Source organism: Corvus hawaiiensis, chromosome 8 (genome assembly GCF_020740725.1).
Source record: "Corvus hawaiiensis isolate bCorHaw1 chromosome 8, bCorHaw1.pri.cur, whole genome shotgun sequence".
NCBI classification, from domain to species: domain Eukaryota; kingdom Metazoa; phylum Chordata; class Aves; order Passeriformes; family Corvidae; genus Corvus; species Corvus hawaiiensis.
Genome location: NC_063220.1, coordinates 3,942,493 through 3,962,301, shown reverse-complemented (window position 1 = coordinate 3,962,301; position 19,809 = coordinate 3,942,493). Strand labels below are relative to the sequence as shown.

The window sequence follows — 19,809 nt, the reverse complement described above, 5'->3', positions numbered from 1 at the left end:
TTTTTTTTTTTTTGCTGTTTGGCTTTGCTTCCTCCTAAGGGATCAATAAAGTAACTCATATTTCCTTTCTATTTTAACTGTGTTGTTGAGAGTATCTTATCCTAGGCATCGAACTGCTGGCACTATCTTTTTTATTGCCTATAACCTTTAAAAGAATAGATAATTCAAACACCACCTCGAAAACAAGTGGCAATAAAATGCAACAGCAGAAGAACAGCACAGAGTAAAACTTCCAGCAGAGTCTCCTTCATCAAGACTCTTCATGAACTTTCTTCTCTCTCCACACCATTAAGTTCAGAAGGAGAACATCCTATCCCAGCCCATGACTGGTTTGGGATCATCACCACACGAGTTTGGTGACACTGACTTGCTCAGTGCAGGGGAGAATTGGAGAAGCCAAGATCATCTTGTTGGAGGTGATGCAGACCTCACATCTCCATTTTCAACGCTGAGTCTGCTGCAGGAACACCTTGATGGCATTAATTTTCTCCCCTTCCTAGCCTGACTCTGAGCACAGACATCAAGCAGCCAGAAAATCAGGGGAAAAGGAGTGTCACAGAGTAAGCCTACTGCTGAAGCAGAAATTTACTTTAATCCCATTCCCAAAGATGACTCATGTTCTTCAGAGGAACTTGAAAGTCAAGGTTCTCCCCTTCAAAGTCCTTGTCTTCCTGCAGCACTAGTCTCAGTGATTTTCCATGTAAACAGGGAAGTTTTAATTACATAATGGGTGCTTCTGCTGTTTTCACAAGAATTCCTTTATTCAGAGGCAATGCTAAAGGAAGCTGTTCATCTTCAAAGGTCAGGTTGTTGAATAAGGTGAGCTATAGTTCAGAGCAACTGCAGGAATGTGGAAGTACATTTTAATTAAGTGTTATAATCCATAACTCCAGGATATGCTTGACCTCCCTCAACCCTGGCCAGACTCAAGATGGGACCAGGTAGGGCTCATTGGGGTCTTCAAAAAGCTGTGGATAAACCCACTCAAGGAAAGGTTTTGCAAATGAAAGGAGGCACAAGGGGCAAATTAATGGACTGTGATGGCCTAAAGAACAACTAAGGAACAGAATAAGAAATCAATCTTCTGCTAGAGTCTGGTGGAGCTGCTTCAGTCCCCTGGGATGACAATGAACACTGACAGCCACCCCCAAGAGGAAAAAAGCATCAACATCTGTGAAGGACACTAAGTAAGGTAGGCTACCTCTAGAGAAAATCAGGGGGAGCAAGTAGACAACAAAACACCCTGAAATTTATTGGAGTTCAGGGTAAGTTCCCTTTATAACACAAATATTTGGTGCATGTTACTGGCTTTTCTGTTGTAGAAAAAAAAAAATCATGTTGGCTTTGCTGTAGGCAGTTAATGAAACTCCTCAGTGCCTAGCAGCATTAATAGCAGAAAAGGGTGTCATACCTTAAAATGAAGTCTAATCTGGCCTGACACCATAGATTGTTTACCTCTGACCTTCCCACAGCCAAAATCCTTTTAAAGACATGAAGAGGCTTTGGCTCATTAGAATAAGCAGCAGCAGCTCAACTTAAACTGTTCTGCTTGAGAAAGTTGATAAATGACTGTTGTCATGAAAGGTGGAGAAGAGGGAATCTGGGCAGCAGTGCCAGGGTACTGGGGAAGGTGATTCAAACCTTTCAAGAGAGGGGATCTCCACTATTTTACACTCCTGGTAGAGAGAATCCTTGGCCACAGTGATTCAACAGTGAATCAAAGTGAGCTGAGATTTTATCTGGCTGTTCACATCAGGTATTGAGTCCTTTCTTTCTGTGAGTCTGGCAAAGCTTTGGGCTCCTCTGTTTTGGGTGCTGAGCATGGTCCCACCCGGCCTTGCACTGCAGGTGAATGGAGTGGGAATGATCACACAGCTAAAAAAGTGGGAGCATTTTTAGGATCTGTGGTCTGTTCAGCTGAGGAAAGGCTGTCAGGACAGATATTGGCAAAGAGGTAAAAGCAATAGCAAAGAGGGAGGGAATAAATGCTTATGCCAAGAGGATAAAGAGCAATAAACATAAAGGATGCAGTAAACATAAAGGATACAGCAGAAGAGCCAAGTTAAGTATCAAGAAAAGTCCAATAAAAAGAACAGTTAATCACTGGAAGGAGTTTATCCTTGGAATGCAGGTGGGGGAGCACCAGCTGAGATGTGAGGCTGTTCCTTCTGGGGCTCAGGGCTGACCGAAGCTCATGGAACAGTTTGGGTGGGAAGGGACCCCCAAAAATCATCCATCCAACCCCTCTGCAAAGAGCAGGGACAATGCCTGCTGGTTAATGTAACCCCACAGCAAGGACAGGAATGCTCAAATTGCCATCTTGCTTGGGGACTCAGTTTCTGGGTGGGTTGATGCCACCTCACACCTTCACATTGTATTTTATTAAAGCTCCCTCTCCATGGAGTCTCCCTGCAGAGGACGAGCTCACCAGTTCTCCAGCTCCTTTCCAGCCCCATTTGCTGCACACCCCATCCACGATCTCCCAGTCCCTGTTGTTCTCTGGCATGGCTGGCAGGGGAAGCGTTCCCTGCATGCCCTGCCCCAGCAGCTGCTGCGAGTGGGTGAGGGATGCCCACAGTGTCTCCCAGCCTGCCCAGAGCTGCTGCTGGCACCATCCCAGGTGCAGGAAGAGCCAGCTGGTGCCTGCTTTTGGCTGGCAGAGTGAGATAACTTCTATCATCTCCACCGCCACAAAAAACTCTGACTTTTCCCCTGCATGCAGGCAGGTGAAGGAATCTCACACGTCTCAGCCGGGGCTCAGTGATTTCATGAGTGCTCTTCTGTCCCATCAGCCAGGGGCTCTCTGCTAATGAAAGCCCTTACCCTGGAAACCTGGAGAAGCCCAGGAAGTGCAGCTGAATTGCAAACCCTAACTGAAGTGGGTGCATTTCCTATAGCAAAGCTAAAAACATGTCAGGATTTCAGGCTGCTCGTTGTAGGCAGCTGCTAACTACAGGCTCAGGTGGTAGGTTTTTTCCACCGAGTCTCTGCTTAATTCCTACAATTTAAAACAGGTTGTTACAATGACAAGCATTAGACTGTTTCAGGAAATAGTTGCTACCTGGGCAGTGTGTAACAAGTATAACACCTTTAACTGTAAAACTTCCGAAGAGAAGTGTTTTAAGGGTAGGGATTGAGAGGAGACTTGGCACTCACTTCTTTTTGCCTCATGAAAACTAAAAATGTGCCACCTTTTTTTGTGCTATGGCCCACTGCAGAAAACTTCAAAACTCTGGCTTTAGTCCAGCCTTTTTGCTAGGATGGGTTGTGGCTTGTAGTTTCAGTCATAAACAAAAGTCTAAAAAGTCTCCCAGCTGTAAAATTGTCTATTCAACACTGCAGGATTTTCATGGCTAAGTGCCCTGAGTGCATCAAAATGCCAAATAATGCTGATTTGAACTGTGCATGCAGATCATTTTACTCCTCTTGACAGTCCCCAAACAAAAAATAAATAGCTGATGATTTCAGTGTTGTTGATACTCAGAACTTCAGAAACCAAGATGAAAAAAATACATGAGCTCTTTAGAAATCAGAATCACAGAAAGCACCTGCTCCAGAAACACATAATCAAAGGAGGCAGAGATGCTCCTGGAAGCTTCCCACAACACTTGTGGCTCTGTCCTTATGGCTCTTGTGAGTCATTTTACAAATTCTTTGCCACATTATCCCATTCTCTGAAGGGAAAGTGTTTACTTATGTTAATTAACAGCACAGAGGGATAAAGTTAAATATCAGCAGAGCTGTCTTCATCTTCCTGGTGGCTGAAGAATGCTGCAGCCTGTAGACTGGAATGCTGTAAATTAAACCAGTTTTTCAGTGTGGTCCAGAGCCTCAGCTTCAATGCAGGCATGCTCGGAAGGGAAGGATGTGTAAATCTCCCCTTCTTGTGCCACTGCAGCACCAGAGAAATCTGGGAAACTTTTAATTTAGAAAGCAAGTGTCCATGCACTTATGTGTGACTGCTTTAGGAAAAAAAAATGGTTTGTGTTGTGTGATGCTGCTAGTTTGAGAAAATTAATCTATTGTTTAATGAAAAGTTAAGAAATGTTGTTCAAAGAGGGCAGCTCGAGAAATGTGTGTATTTAGTGCTTTTCTGATGGTTATGTTTGTGCTGAATCAGTGGCTGACTTATGAGGAGCAACCTGGCACAGGTATGGCAATAGCTCAGCTAATTTAATGTACAGCACCGATGAAGCTTTAAAAAGATGAGAATAATGATATCACTGAGGCCTTTGGGCTGCCCAGATGATTTCCTGCTTGGTAGCACCATCTCTCCTCATCACAGGTGGCTTTTGCTGCCCACAGGTGTCACCTGGTGAACGAGGCAGAGGCAAGGGGGCACTGTCACTTTTGCACCACCAAAGGCAACATTAAGTTCCTTATTGCTCCTCAGTGTAGTTGTGAGACTTTCTCACGTGGCAGTGAGTTAGTTTGGGTGGGTAATCAATAATTCACATGCACAATTTCTTCTTGCCTTGTGTATCATGTGCTGAAATTAATCATTAATTTTCATTTGCAGCTGCCTCAATAAGTTAATGACATCACCCTTATTATAAACAGCAAATTTCTTTTCAATAGCCAGGCTCTGAAAACCAATTTTTCATTAGTATAATTGACAAAAGCTCTACTGTACTTGTCAGCATATGTCCAGAAATTATATGGAAGTGAGTGTACTGTTTAAATAATTTGCATTCTAGTGTGAAAGGTTTAAAATGATGGATGCATGGAACATCTATATTTGCAACAAATAAAAAGCTAAAAATGAGGTGAACTACTGTGTCCAAATCTGTGAGGGAACTGATCTGAGTTGTGGCCACTGCAGCAGGTTTTTCTATAACAGAAAACCCTTTTCCTACTAATTTCTGGCAGAGATGAATGGGGATTTTTTTTTTTTCTGCTCATAAAATACAACTTCATGTTGTCAGACTTGGCTGCAGTTGGTTTTGACGTGGATTTCCTTACTCTAAGGAAATGGTACAGTTTAATCTCATCTAGACTATAGCTTTTATTTGACGATTTTTCAGTGAGGGAATCTAAAGCCAGCTCAGTTCACAATTATTACATTGTTCCTTTTAGGACAGGGGTCCAACCAGATGTGCTGTACTGCAGCACAGGGCAGCCCTCCCCAAAGCCATTAACTTCCCAATCCTTTTCCATCTGCCAACAAACTGTCTTTGCTTTTTTGCTTTGGTTTCCTTTGATTGTTTGTGTTGTCCAAATGAACGTTCGGATGCTGTTCTCGCAATTTTTTGCATTAAAATATCAATGGAAATCCCTTTGTCTGCACGTGGCTGATTTCCCAGCACAGTTCTCCTCCAGCCTTTCCCCCAAAGGAGGAGTTTCTTTTCCACCAACAGCCATAAACGCCAGTGGGATGAGGAGTTCCAGCTCTTTCCATTCACTGCAATAAACCTTTTTATCATCAGTGTGATGGATCTGTTCCATCATCCCCAAGGACAATGGGGAATGTGGAATTCAGGGGAACTAGCATTAGACAATTTTGCAAAGTTTTCTCTGTAACATGAGTTCTCTGATGCCATTCCAATTTTTAAATATATTCCAAAGGGGGACTATATGATCTACCAGAACATGAACAATAAGTGAATCTCTTATGGCACAAATGAGGAGAACTTGGATGCAGCGGGCTCTGCAAGCATTTGCAGATGGTTTCATCCTACTGATTTTTGGTTTTAAATAATCAGCTCAAAATATAACTTATGAAGTTAATTTCAAGAGTAGGCTGGGGTCTCAAGTTCCAGAGTGATCTAAGGAGAAAGTATTTCTTAATGGCCACAGAATTCTTAGTGTGAAAATTTCAAAAAAAATAAATTAAGAGTCCTGCTTTCAGTTAGCTAGCGAGGATTTTAAAGTCCATTTTGGACTTGGCTTCTTTTCCTGAATTTCTAATTTTTTGTTTTACATATTTGGTAAACATGTAAAACGAATTTTGGGCTGGTCTTGAATTCCTCATGTATTTGCTGATGATGAGTGTTTGTATCACACTTAGATTGTACAAATCTCCTGCTCCAGGGCTTCTCTTGCTTACAGGAGGGAAAACAAACTTTCCCCCACTTGACTTTTGTTTTGAGAGGGTGATGGAAGCAGCAGACACTCCTTTCTCTGCAGAATTACCAGAAGAAGAGGTACAAGCTGTGCTGAAGCTCCTGATGTTTGAGTCTGAGTGGTTAGTGTGTTGTTGATGGTGGAATTACTCATCAGGAACTCTGAGCCCCTTCCTCACTCTGAGCTTTGCAGGGTCACTGCATCCAGCTGCAGGGAACCTGCACATCCAACAGCCCTTGGAGGTTTAGAAACGCTTGGTCTGAGCTGGGTTCACATTCCCTGTGCCCCTGTGTCATAATTGCTGAGCTCTGGGAGTTCTTGGCACTCTCCAGAGAGCAAAGCCTCTGTTGGTAATTTTTCAGCGAAGCATTAAAAGATCTGTTTAAAGATCTGTTATAAACCAAGCTGTATGTTTGTCCATTTTCACTTTACCGGCCAGCAGTGTGTAATAATACTTCAGGATGAAAGATGATAACTTCACAGACACAAACAAGTTGGAGCAATAAATGCATTAGTCAAGCACTTTGCTAAGGTGCACGAGGGTTTCTTTAGTGTTAAACCCAATGCAAAAACTACACAGAGAGGGATTCTCCACTTGAACTGAACCTATCAGGAGCAAAATATTTCAATGAGACTAAAACTCTTCAGCATAAGTGGTTTGCTTCATACTGCGAGGGAGGATAAATGATAAAAAGATGTTTGCATTTAAACAGAGGAGATAGAAATGAAGTCCTGTGGAATAAAGAGGTCAAAATGACATGAGGTAGAAAAGCCACAGCTTTGAAGCCAGTTTCTAGTAGGTTCACAGAGCGTGGATGTCATTAAATATACACTGGTAGCACTAAAAAAAAGAAAATATGGGTGTGCAAGGAGTAACGAGGAGCAGTAAAGAGGTAGATAAGGGGGAAGGGCTGGAACGGTTGCTGAATGCAATTAAAGACTCTAAAGAAATAACATGGAAAGTAATGACATGGAATAAAATGTAATTCCACCAGATGATGAGCAATAGGAAGTGTTTCCAGTGTGAGAAGAGTAAAGTGTTGATGAAGGAGACTGTGGGCTTTTTAAGGCAAAGAAAATAATTTCTAGACAATAGACTCAGCCTCTGCAAGAAAAAAAGAATTAAATAAATTCCCTGCTTCAGTGTTCATAAAGGATATGGAACAGATGCCAAGAGCAGATGTACAGTTTCCAAAAAAAAAAAAACAAAAAGAAAAAGGAGAAACATTGCAGAAAATCATTGCTATAACAGCTGATCAAGAAATAAAACAATCTCAGCAGTGGGAAAGAAAGCCAAAATTAAACAAAGATTCATCTCACTGTTCAGAAGACATCCAGAAAGGAAATATGATCCTGGGTCACAAATGTTAAAACAGGGAAGCAAGGATAGACTAAAGGGATATTAAATAGGGATATTAAACTCAATGCCCCAGAGCCTCATCTTTCAACTCAGAGAGAATGCAAGGGTATGAGCCTTAACTCCGTGGTTTTCTTATAAAGGGTTTGAGGTGTCATGACAATAGAAGCATCCGTTTGAAAAGAAAAGAAAAAAAGAAAAAGGAAAAATAAGAATTTGGTTTTGTTTATTTCCCCTGAAACATCAATTCTGTGGCTCGTAACATTCTGGATCGTGTCTTCCCTCTACAGCATTAGATGTGGATCAAATACATCATAAAATAATTGGTTTTTTCCATTTTGGAACATTCCAGCCACTGAGTATTATGTTTTCAAGATGAAGAAGGACATTTTTCCCTTGTGTTCTCGTGCTTCCTAGGATTTATAACAATAAATATGAGCTGGTAGCTGAGGGGAATTGTGCTTTGCAAAGTGGCTATCACAAAAGTAAAGCAACACGGACTAAAATTAAACTTGGGGTTTGGGCTGGTTTCCAGCGGTGGGATCCAATTACTGGCGATGAAAGGAAGGAAGCAGAGTAAATCAGAACAAAGTTATTCATGCAGCCAGAAACCAGAGCTGTGCACAACCTTCTGGACGAGGTGGGGGACAGTTGGAACGTTTTGATTTGGAGCACCAGTGGGTTAAGCAGGGAACTGATGCAACAGTTCTGGGGAAAATGCTTTCCTGTCAAAAACCACTCAAACTAACAAGACTTTGCACTTCAGCTGAAGTTGGGTGGATTGTTTTGAATTTCCTTGGCAAGCAGCCAAAACACTTCAAGAAGTTACAGTAAATTCATAAAATTATCAAGAGAAAAATAAGGTGCGTTATGATATTTGCAGGGAAGGAAAATGTCAGCATGTGAAAGGACTTGTGAAATAATTGAATGTATTGAATTTTTCTTTCAGAAAAAAGGTCAAAGGTTAAAATAGAGTATGGAGAAAATGCCATGTCGTTGGCACCAGGTGACATCTCTGAAAGCCATGGGTTACATGGGTGTGAGAATAAGTTTTGGCTGGCAGGGGACATTGAAAAGATATTTATCACTGTTTTTTTCCTCCAGGTATAATTTTGCAGTCAGAACAGCACGGGGGCCATATTCTGCAGCCATTCCTATGCAATATGACCAAAATTACTGGCAGTCTCCTTTGCATGGATACGTGGAACAGGTAAAACTTCCTGTATTAGTAAGAAATCTGTGAAGAAAGGAGCCTCAGGAGGATGCAGGAGGTCTGGGACACTTGCACTGGCTACTGATGTTTTGTCAATGTGAACTAAGAATGGAGATGTTTTTCCCAGTTGCAGAGACTGAGAAGTAGAAACCATTAACTGCAGAGGAGGATCCACCCAGAGAAAGGATAACATCATGGCCACTTCAGTAAACAAGTTTTGAAAGAAAGTTGAGAGGGAATAAAAATAAGGTTTAAGAGGGAGGGAGAGTCTCATCAAAGTGGGTACTACGTGGGAGGGCGTCGTGTTTGTCTTTTTGCTCAAAGTGCAATAACTCGCTATCATTTCCTGCACTTTATTAATAACTGCTCTTCTGTTTAAAAATATTTTAATCCCTTTCATAGCTGGAATGACTCACCAAGTCTTTTTTCATTGTTAAAGATGATTTCTTCCAGTCTCTCAGCCACCAGAACAGCGTCCCCAGGGAATAGCATGGTGCTAAACCAACACTATGCCTATTTTGTTCCCCCAGATCCAGTCTAATTATTCTCATTAAGCTTAACAGACAGCTAAACATCCATGGTTATTAAAAATAAAAGAGTCAGAAAGCAATGCTGTACTCTGAGCAGTAAAAGAGATGTGAATCTGTCAGAAACAAGAGGATTCCTGCTGCATCTCATGGAGACGTGGTGCTATTTTATACCCCAAGAATCACAATTTTGCCTATTCCGGCTCTCAGCATTCATGAATAGATAATCTTATCGAGGCTTCATGCTTTTCCCAGCAAACTGTGCAGGGAGGCTCATGCCTGCCCCTCTACCCTGCTACCCCAGCTGGAGTTCTGCATCCAGCTCTGGGGTCCCAGCACAGGAAGGACACGGAGCTGCTGGAGTGAGTCCAGAGGAAACCACCAGGTTGACCAGAGGGATGGAGCAGCTCTGCTGTGAGAAAAGGCTGGGAGAATTGGGATTGTTCAGCCTGGAAGGGAGAAGCTTCAGGGTGGCCTAACTGAGGTCTTCCAGTAGCTAAAGGAGCCAGACAAGAAAGATGGAGAGAGACTTTGGACAAGGGCCTGGAGTGACAGCACAAGGGGGAATGGATTCACACTGACAGAGAGTGGGTTTAGATGGGATATTGGGCAGGAATTGTTCCCTGGCAGGGTGGCCAGGCCCTGGCACAGGGTGCCCAGAGCAGCTGGGGCTGCCCCTGGATCCCTGGCAGTGCCCAAGGCCAGGCTGGACATTGGGGCTTGGAGCAGCCTGGGACAGTGGGAGGTGTCCCTGCCCATGGCAGGGGGTGGAACCAGGTGATCTTTGAGGCCACTTCCAGCTCAAACCACTCCAGGATTCTGTGGTAGATGGAGCCCAGCATGTTTGGTTAGAGGACAGCCTTGGTCCCAATCCATGTTTTCACCCCTGGTAGTTGCTACCCCACTGTCTTGCCCTCCTTTGAGGGGCAGGGAGCTCAAGAACAGGCCTCATCTGCTGCATCCTCCCCTGCCAAGGGGCAGGGAGTGCCAAAAGCCTGCAGTCAGGAGGGGAAGCTGGGCACAAATGGCACTTCCCAGCGATGGAAAATGTTGCTTTTCCCCAAGCTTTAATTCCTTTATTTCCATTCTCCCCGCTGTCCCCTGTCCCAGCGCAGAGCGTGGTGCAGAGCTGTGCTGTCACACGCTGTTACTGCAGATGATGGGCCCAGACCACCACATCTCCTCCTGCTGTGAGGTCCTCCAGCCAAGTCCAATGGAAACCAGAGATGTCATCAAGTCACAAAGGTGGTGTGAGGACACAGTTCTGACTGCTGGGCTCAGGCAGGGATGCTGGTTAAATGTAAAAGGGTGACTTTATCATGCTACATCAGACAGGAATATTTTAATTTAAAAGGAATTCTTTTCAGAGCATATTGAAGTTATTTTCCCACTTGTTGTCTATGTCAGTGCTGTATGCAGAGAAAATTAGGCCTAGGGGATGGTGGCTCACCAGTTTTTTATTTGAAGTCTATGAGAAAGGAAAATGTAGTGGAGTCTCCATTTTTTTGAGGTCTGTGTTCTAATGCATCAAGACAATAACTCCCTGAGAGATACGCTATACTTCAAGTGTGCTTTATGAGCTGAAGACAGAATTACTGACTTGGTTCCTTTAGCCTGTGTTGTGCAGGAGATCAAAGAAGGTGTTTGCAATTGTATTCTAGGAACCTGACCAACACCAATGTCACAAATCCAACATTAACAACCAGCGTTTGCCACCCAAGAAGTCACAAAGATGGTAAAAAAAAAAAAAAAAGGTGACAAAGAGAAGAAATGGAAATAATAGGAGAAAAAACCTGACAGCTTTCCAAGTGCAAAATTTGTTTGACAGTAATTATGCAAGAATACTATGCATAGTTTATTCCATGCCAGATCTCCTGGTGAGCGTATAAACATATTCATGCTGTTCATGTTTCCACTCAGAAGCAAATTGCCATTGCACTACTTAGAAATTTGTCAGCAGAGACGTGGAGAAGGTGGGAATTAAGGTCCTGCTGCAGAAAAGACAGACCCACAATGAGCAGTGAGCCAAGTTCAGGCACAGCCCTGCAAGAAGGTGTTTGAGGAAGATGTTTGCCTCAGATTACTTGATCCCAGGAAGAGGCTCATCTCTCCCAGGATGAAGAAACTGGAGCTACCTGTCTTCCTCTCACCCAGAAGCAAAGCACTGGGGAAGCTTCTTCAGGGTATCAAACAATGGGGGGGCGTTGCTTCCAGTTTGAGCATTCCTTCTATTCAAATCTAAACACAATGGACTTTATCTTCCATGGGCTCACTGGGGCCCTTGAATGTCAAATCTTTAACCCTGTGAAGCAGATCCTCATCACTCCCCATTGTTTTCCACCAGATGAAGATCTTCCATAGCAGCTGCATAAATAGCCCATTCATGAAAATATAAAAACATATTGTACCGAGACAATAGCCCAACATTGTCCCTGGTGAAGTTAGCAGAGTTAAACGTGCAAAGAATTTCCCTCTCTCCTCCTGCTTCAGTGCAGAATCCCAAGCACCATCATCTCTGCCTCATCTCCATTTCCATCACCACTTCATAAGAACTGGGAAATAAAGATCAAGAGCCAAGGCTTTGGTTGCCTGGAGAGCTCCTGTGCTCATGGTGCAAATGGATTGTGATAATGGACAGTAAAAGAGAGTCTATTATCTTGTCCTCTTTAATAGGACTTCTTAGGAGATCTCTTTGATGTTTGAGAAGTGGACAAGTTATTGATTTTGCTATTCATGATCCCATTTCTTTTTTTTTCTTCTTTCCTTAATCAGAGTTGGCTGCTTTCCTGTATGTTCTACGTGCCCAGATGGGAAGCAAATGGAGCACCAGGACAGACATTAGGGGTAAATTAATTTAATCCAAGAGTGGGTTTCCTCACAGTATTGCCTGCATGGGAACATCCACGTGTGCTTAGCCTTCCTCTTCCATGTGTACCACTTGTGTTTTGCTTTGCTTAAAAACAGAGGAAAAATCCAGTTGCTCATCACAAGGCCTATTTTCAGCCTACATTTGGTCACAGGAGAAGTTTGCTTTGGTCCTTGCTTGAAAAGAATTAAAAATGGAAGATTTAAGGAGGATGTGGATGTAGCCCACTCTTTTATTCACACATCTCCAGGTCCTTTGCCTCTTTCCTGGACATACAATGTCTCGTTTATTTGTGCCACGTCACTGAGAGCATCGTGGCAGCCCTCAGTGGTGAGTTACTGACTGGCTAATTCCTAAGGTCAGCACCAACCCTCGCACAGAGCAGAAATGTTCCTTCTACCTGATTAGGCAGCACTGCAAGAGAGCAGTGGGAGGCCAAGGATTCTCTGGTTACAAGGCTGATTAGCCTTCCTTAAAACAAACTTGAACTGAACCAGGGGTGAATGATCCAGAAAGTAACAAAGTGCATCTAATTGGAGTAGAAACAGAACAAACTGTGCTCTTCTTTTTTGGCTTCCTTTTATGCTTTAATGAGAAGTGATAAGCACCATGTCTGATACCATTAAAGGGCTTGAGTGGATGAGCCTCTTGTCTTGGGCCAGATGCTGCTATCCTTGACACCAACATAAACAAGTATTCCCTGGTATGGATCCAAGCAGCAGAGGCCTGTCTTACATTGCAGCAGCCCAAGCTTGAACCTTGAAAAGCCCAGGCTTCTTTTCAGTCCTTCACATTGCAATGAGAACATCTGACCTCTCCGCTTAACCCTAAATTAAATTTGCCTTTGGTTTTTCTGGGCAGGAGGGTCAACTTGCAAAACATTTGGAGCTGCTTGGTTCCCACCAGTCTAAAGTTCAGGGGAGGTCAACTCACAGCAGTGCCACAGACCCCAGCCTTGTACATCTGCTCGTTGTCACACGTGGAGCTGCACATCAGCTGTGCTGAGTACAGAATTCGCATGGCTTCTCCTTGGGGCAGCTTCTTATGCTCAAAGTGCACCGAGGCTGAAGGAGAATGCACAGGAATTCCTACAGAAGTCTCTGGCTGAGTCGAAAAGGAGGCACTGAAATGTGCTGCTGTAACAGGAATGTAATGAAAACTGTAATATCAGCACTGGGTGCTGGTGAAATTATCCAGATTTTTCATATCATGCTGCAGATTTCTCTGCTGTCCTTTACCCTCATATTCTTGTGGGATTGCTTAAAAGAAATAAAGGTGATGCACCAGAGATGTCTGAGATGTGATAAAAATCAGTCTCTCTTTAATCAGTATCCCTTAACTATGCAACTAGGGACAATATATTAATTTCTAAGTGGGAAAAGAAAGAGGGTAGAAAGTTCCTTCCTGTGTTTAATCCTAAAATTATTTCCTGTAGATGCTGAATACTCTCCTTACGGCCCTGGAGGTGTTTCAGTAAGAGCACATTTGACTGTGCCTTGAGGCTCACCAAGGGCTGGGCTGTCCCCTCACCAAGCACACAGCTGTAAAACATCCTACACAAGGCAAGAACGAGGATCTGACTCGGATTTGAATGACTTCTTGGTCCAGACAGGAATCAGCCTGAGCCAGCTCCCTTGCCTTGATGTGTTTTAGGAAGCTGACTGGGATTCTGGGGAACTAAGCCAAGCCCTTGTCCCTCCTAATGTGCCCACTCGGAGTGAGACGTAGCAGTGCCAGCCCTTAGAAAGGTGCCAGTTGTGCTCTCAAACGCATTCAGATTTTCAGGCTGGAGGTGTGGGGATAGGCCAATCATTAGTTCTCAGTTTAACTTTTTTCCAGAGGTGTTGTGACCTCCTGCCCACAGAGGGTTGTAGGCTGTGCAGCTGCACAGGGCCAGGATGTCAACACTGGCATGCACAGCTGCCAGCATTGCTCAGAGGTCAAGCTCCCAAAATTATGAGAGAGTCCAAGAGGAGAAGGAAGAAACCTAAAGCTTGGAAAAAGGCAGGGGGGGAAAAAAAGTCTGAAGCTTAAATGTTTGTGGCAGTTCCTAAACTATGGCAAGAGGTGCTCCCGACTCCACAATCCTGTCCAAAGCCAGGGTTCAACCAAGAGCCAGGCTTCCTTCCCAACTCCACCCTCAGCTTCAGCAAGGCCAGACCAATTCTCCCAACACTTGACAAAGCAGATCTATCCCAGGGAAGAGTTTTTCCAGCATGCTAGGAAAAAATCTGGCAACGCCTCTGGACAGCTTCAGCAATCAAAACACTCCAGGGCCTCTCATTTATTGGTAAGATTTTCCAATGATTCCTTGTTTAGTTTTCTTTTTATAGATTTTTGTCTTTCCTGTGAAATGACAAACCCAAACAAAAAAAAATGTGTTTGCTTTATTTCTGTCCTTTTAAAACTCTTCTAATGAGGGTAGCAAAGAGATGCAGGAGGATGGAAGAGGCTGTAGGGGGATCAGCTGCTGAGCCATGTCAGTGGCTATGGACTAGTTTGACTCCATCATTCATGGCACAGGTGAACATTTTTTGGAGGCTGAGGGATATTGGGGTGTCCCTTTCCTGCTCCCTCCATCCCAGTTGATGCTGTCCCAGCTCCATTTCACAGTGTAGGGCAGGAATTCCCTTCTCCTGCAGAGTTTAGGAGAGCATCCCAGGATGGTGTTGCCAATCCAGCTCCAAACAGCGAGTGAAGGCTTTCAACGATTTGTGAGAGGTATTTTTCTCTCTGTGGAAATGTTCAGACCTTCACACACAGGCCATATTTCTGCATTAAGTCAAAGTGAATGATCTCATACCCTTGAATTAAATCAGTGGGGACGATGATGGTAAACCTGGCTTTATATTGATAGTGTCATCTTATTGTCCCTACTCTGCATCTCCTTCCCCGTGGCAGCGTGGCAGTGAACCTCCAGCGTGGATGTTCCAGCATCCCTCTCATTTAATGCAGCTCTCTCTGGCCTTACAGGATAGATGGCTCCATCCTAAACAGATTAACTCCTTCTGAGGAGCCACACAAAGCGGATTTATGTTCCCTGGATCTGCATGCAAATACACAGCTGCACGACAAGGGGACTCGTGTGCGCATCGGGGACAAAACACACCCTGAAAAGCCCCTCCCCACATCCACAGGCCTGCAGAGAGGAAGAGCAGGAGGAACAGTGAGAGGCTGATCCCAGCCCATGGGGGTTGCATCAGGCTAAATAATATTTATCTGCACTCATTTATCTACCAGGTTCACGTGGAATAAGACACAGGTGACTCACTCGATGGGAATTTTTTGTCTCTCAAACACTATTAAACTTCTGGAAAGCTCACAGCATCAAACTCTTACTAAAAAGTTTCTTTTTTATACGTACAAATTTACAACAGCAAACAGCAAATTCTTGAAGACAGAGTAGAGACCTGTCCCTAGAATACAGAATGATATCACACGAATTTCTGTGTTTCAGCTCCATTTAATAACACCCAATTTTTCTAACCCAATGGCAAAATAATTTTTCTAAACTACTAGCAAATTTATTCTATTCTCTCCTAATAAAAATTGAGATGTCCTGATCAAGGGTTTGATGCAAAACTGAAAGAAACCAGTGATAATCTTTCCACTGACCTCAATAAGCTTGGATAGAGACCCTGAAATAAAAGTTAATGTGTATCAGGAGAAACAGTGAGCTGGAAGTGAAACAACACAGATAAATCTATTGCCTAAAATTGCTGCAGGAATAGCATTTGTCTGATGTTTTTTAGTATAGTTACATTCTAAAATACATTCTCTGTGTGGTTATAGCAAGCTTTTTCCTTAAATGAAAAAAAATGGAGCCAGTCAGACTTCTCCATTTGAATGCTGATGGCATTTTTCATTTTTATGCCCTTCTCCAAAGCAGAAAAGCAGGAGATTTTGCTGAAGCGATAAGGGAATTTATACATTCAGAACAGATCTGCACTATTATGACTCCAACATGTAATGCTGAGGCAATAAAATTTATGACTGTCTTCCTCAGTGCCTTAATGAGGCATTGCGAGGCTCACTGTATATTTGCAAATGTCTTAACAGATAATGATTTTAAAAAGTACTGGAGTACAGCTGCCAGCACAAATGGTCATAACACCAATTATCTTCACAGGATTTAGTCATTATGTGGAATCAGAGGCAAAACTGAATCACGGGCCAGTTTTCTCCTCCAGTTTGTGAGGGAAGTCAAGGGAACACATTTCTCCAGACCCATCTCCTGTTAGCTTTCCTCTCCACTGCTGCCATAATCCAAGCAATTAAACTGAGCCTCCTGATGAGACTTATTACTTTTAATCCGGCTTGTTACGGGGCATAAGTGGTTTTGCTAATCTGTTTTTGGCACGCCTGCTTTTCTCAGCACAGCCCTCCTTGTGATGGGAGCAGGGGTGCTCCGGGAGCACCTGGCACAGGCTCCCTGATGGATGAGTGGCTGACACCCCACTCAAGCGAGTGATCCTAAATCCGCAACAATCAGCTCAGAGTCATGTGGGACCGGGGAGAGATGGGGAAGGTGAGTGGATTGACAAAATCAATTGTGGAAATAAATTCCTTGCAGAAAACTCTCCATAGCTGTACATCTTTGGGCCTGAAAGTGCAAGAAAGTGGGATCACCTTTGTTGCCTATCTCCAAGCTCCCCAGACTCTTCCTTGTTTTTTGGAGTGAGTTTGTTTGTTTGGGGAGGAAATGGCAAATTATTAAAACCTTCCATCTCTTCTGTTTCACTGCCAAGCCACAGCCAAAGCCACGGGCTTGTTTAAGGTCAGGCCAGTGTATGGGGGTTTGGGGCATTCCAGAAAGGTGCAATCATAGAGTCATGGAATGATTTGGGTTGGAAAGGACCTTAAAGATAATCTCGATCCAACCTCCTGCCATGAACAGCAATGCCACCCATGAGATCAGCTTGCTCAGGGCCCCGGATGACCTGGCCAATGACTGATGCTAACTTCATTTCCCCTAAATTCAGAATCGAGCAATCAGAAGCAGCAACGTCTCTGTTTCCCAGAAGAAGGACATCTGTGGCCCATTGACCTCTTCAACTTCCCCATTTGCTTTTAGAGTGAAGGGAGAGCCCTTTATGTGTCATTTTTCCTGGGAAACTCAACTAAGAGCAGCCTTTGGCAGAGGATTGCGTCAGCAGCTGAAGGCTGCTCCTGGTTTTCAAAGCACGGGATCCTGCTGGCTCCTGGGGGGTCCCTATTCCAGCAGCAGCGGGTTTGGGAGACACTGAGGGCTGCTCTGCTAAGCAGTGACTCAGCTCCCCACTAGAAAGGTCAGAGGTTTACTCATAGGTCATGATGAAGTCATTAGTCCTGAATTTCCATCATACTGGACGGAATTCAACCAGCTCCCACGGCCTCAGTGTTCATCCGAGCAATTCCTCTTGGCTGGCTCTGAGTGAAGCCATGGAGAGATGTCAGGACACTGATCTGATCTGCCCTGCACCCCTGCAGCAGCCACAGTTTACTGCCCAGGTCTGAAGGACAAACCTTCACCATGCTGTCTTGTCTGCTCCCACACCTGAATGGCCAGATAAGGCAGAAACCTGTTTATTAATTTAGCTTCCAGGTCAGGCATGAAAGGAAAGGATGTGATGAGCTCACTGGCTTAATGTCCTTAGCTGCTTGGGTTGATTTAAGGTATGTGTTTTGGTAAGGTCCAGAGACCAATTTTTCCTGTCTAATAAAGCAGATAAATGGAAAGGAAACATTTGCCTCAAAATATTTTCTGCAAACGCCCATGGTTTTTCCCTCTGAAATAAATGAGATTTTTGTTTTTGTGTCATTCACTTGGATGCATTTAATAGGATCACAGAATAGTTTGGGTTAAAAGGGATCTTTAAAGGTTACTCAGTGCCACCCCCTGCCATGGGCAGGGACACCTTCCACTATCCCAGGGTGCTCCAAGCCCTGTCCAACCTGGACCTTTCCAGGGATGGGGCAGCCACAGCTTCTTTTCCATCTAGGGACAGAGCTCCATGTGAGGCTCTAAAGGGTAATATTTTGGTGATTTATTTCAGCTGAAAAATCCTAAAGAGAAGAAAAAAAAGATGCTTTGGGTTGCACTTCTCCCCATTCTCATCCCCTAAAATTTTTCCTTAATTTTAATATTCCATAAACACATTCACCTCAGTATATGGTGCCACTGCAGGATGAAAAAGGCCTTGAAATAGGTGCTGTATAAACCACGGAAGGCAAGAGAAATTCCCAATCCAACCATTAAACACAAGAGGAAATGGTGACAAAATAGCCTGACAGCTGCCTGCCCACACCTGAGACCAAACAACACTTCTGGAAGTGAAGATCCCTCAGAAATTTCCATTTTGGATCAGCATCCCACAAGCAGGTAGAATGTGAGCATTAATTTGTGGATTGCAACATCCACTGAGGTCAGAGTGAAGACTCAGCTCTTTTATGCACTCATGTTGCTAAGAGCAAGTGTTGCTTTCATTTACCAACCCACAAATCCCATGTGTGGTATTATTTCCCTGTTTTTCAGTGCTAAGAAATGTGTCTATATAAAACCTCTCCGAAATATTGCTCCAAGGATTCTGTAATTCATTGTAACTCCCAGCCCTAATAACTACAAGGTGATTTTTCATAGATTTCTAAAATTGGCAGGCTAATATTTCTAGGATCAGTCAGAAAAGAAATACTGCTCTATCCTTTGCTTATCCTTTCCTCATCAACACGTGTAATTACAAAAACATATTTCCCCAGCCGAGGATTTCAGGATTCCCTGTCAGAGCCATTCTCCCATCCTCCAGGAGCCAATCTGAATCCTATGACTCCAGGGGAATGTCAACTGATTCATCTCCCATCCCTGATGGCCATAACTTCCATTTCTACCTATCAAATATCTGTCACAGCTGGAATGGATGAAAAGCAGAGATATTCTTACAAACCTAAAACTGAAAGGCATTCATACTGAGGAGAAAAAACGAGGATACAGAGGTTTCCATTCTCCCCAGACAGAGAGGGACAAAGGACCCTCTGAATTCTGGGGAGGGAACAGAGCACCAGCTCCAAAACCAAGCAACCTTCTGCTTATGCAGGGCTCTGTCTGGTACCACTTACTGCTGTCATTTAATCAACTCACAGGTTTAACCTGCACTGGAAACAGCCACCTGTATGGAAGTCAGGAGTGTGCTGTGCAAGAAAAATGGGATTCTTAAGCCAAAAAGAGGAAGCCCTTTCCACACAAAGGTTATGGATGCTTTTAATTCCAAAGCCCTGTGTGCCAGGGCTGCAATAATTGATGCTGGAACTTGACAAGCCGGATCAGTGATTAATGGTGAGTTTGCTAGTTTTGAACAAAGAGCTGCAGCAGAAGCTAAATCCATTTGTACTCTGTCATGGGAGGGGTGTGCTTTTAAAAGGACAGGCAGAAATTGGCAGGATGCTTTACAAGGAGTCTGGTGGAGAGCTGGATTTTCTGCATCCTTTAATAACAGCTTAATTTCATTTAAGGCATGCCACATATTCAGGTTACTACAAGCACAGGGCAGCTTATCTGACAAGTGGTTGTGATGGATCTCCTGTATGTTAAACGTTTTGCTTCAGGAAGCGTCAAAAACATGATTGATTTCCTTTTATCCCTGTGCCGTGGGGAGTTCTGTTGCAATTCCATGCACTTTGTCAGAATTAAAACAAAAAATCCAGGCAGGCAGTACTGAGCAGCATGGAATGCAGGCAGTGCACATCATTCCTTTTGATGGGAAATAAGGGGTGGTACCATTCTCACCTTTTAAAAGATCTTTACCCACAG

At 43.7% G+C, this 19,809-nt stretch overlaps 1 long non-coding RNA gene across 3 annotated transcripts; it reads left to right on the top strand.

Annotated features, from left to right (window-relative positions):
* The first annotated feature begins 799 nt into the window (after positions 1-799).
* Positions 800-17,799, top strand: LOC125329751. 3 transcript variants are annotated; one of them, XR_007205259.1, is made up of 4 exons: positions 800-1,192; positions 8,525-8,630; positions 11,933-16,554; positions 17,009-17,799. It is a non-coding gene; the product is annotated as an uncharacterized LOC125329751 (long non-coding RNA). The 3 variants fall into 3 exon arrangements; XR_007205257.1 differs by having other exon boundaries at positions 11,933-17,799; XR_007205258.1 differs by having other exon boundaries at positions 800-1,265; positions 11,933-17,799.
* Positions 17,800-19,809: the final 2,010 nt, after the last annotated feature.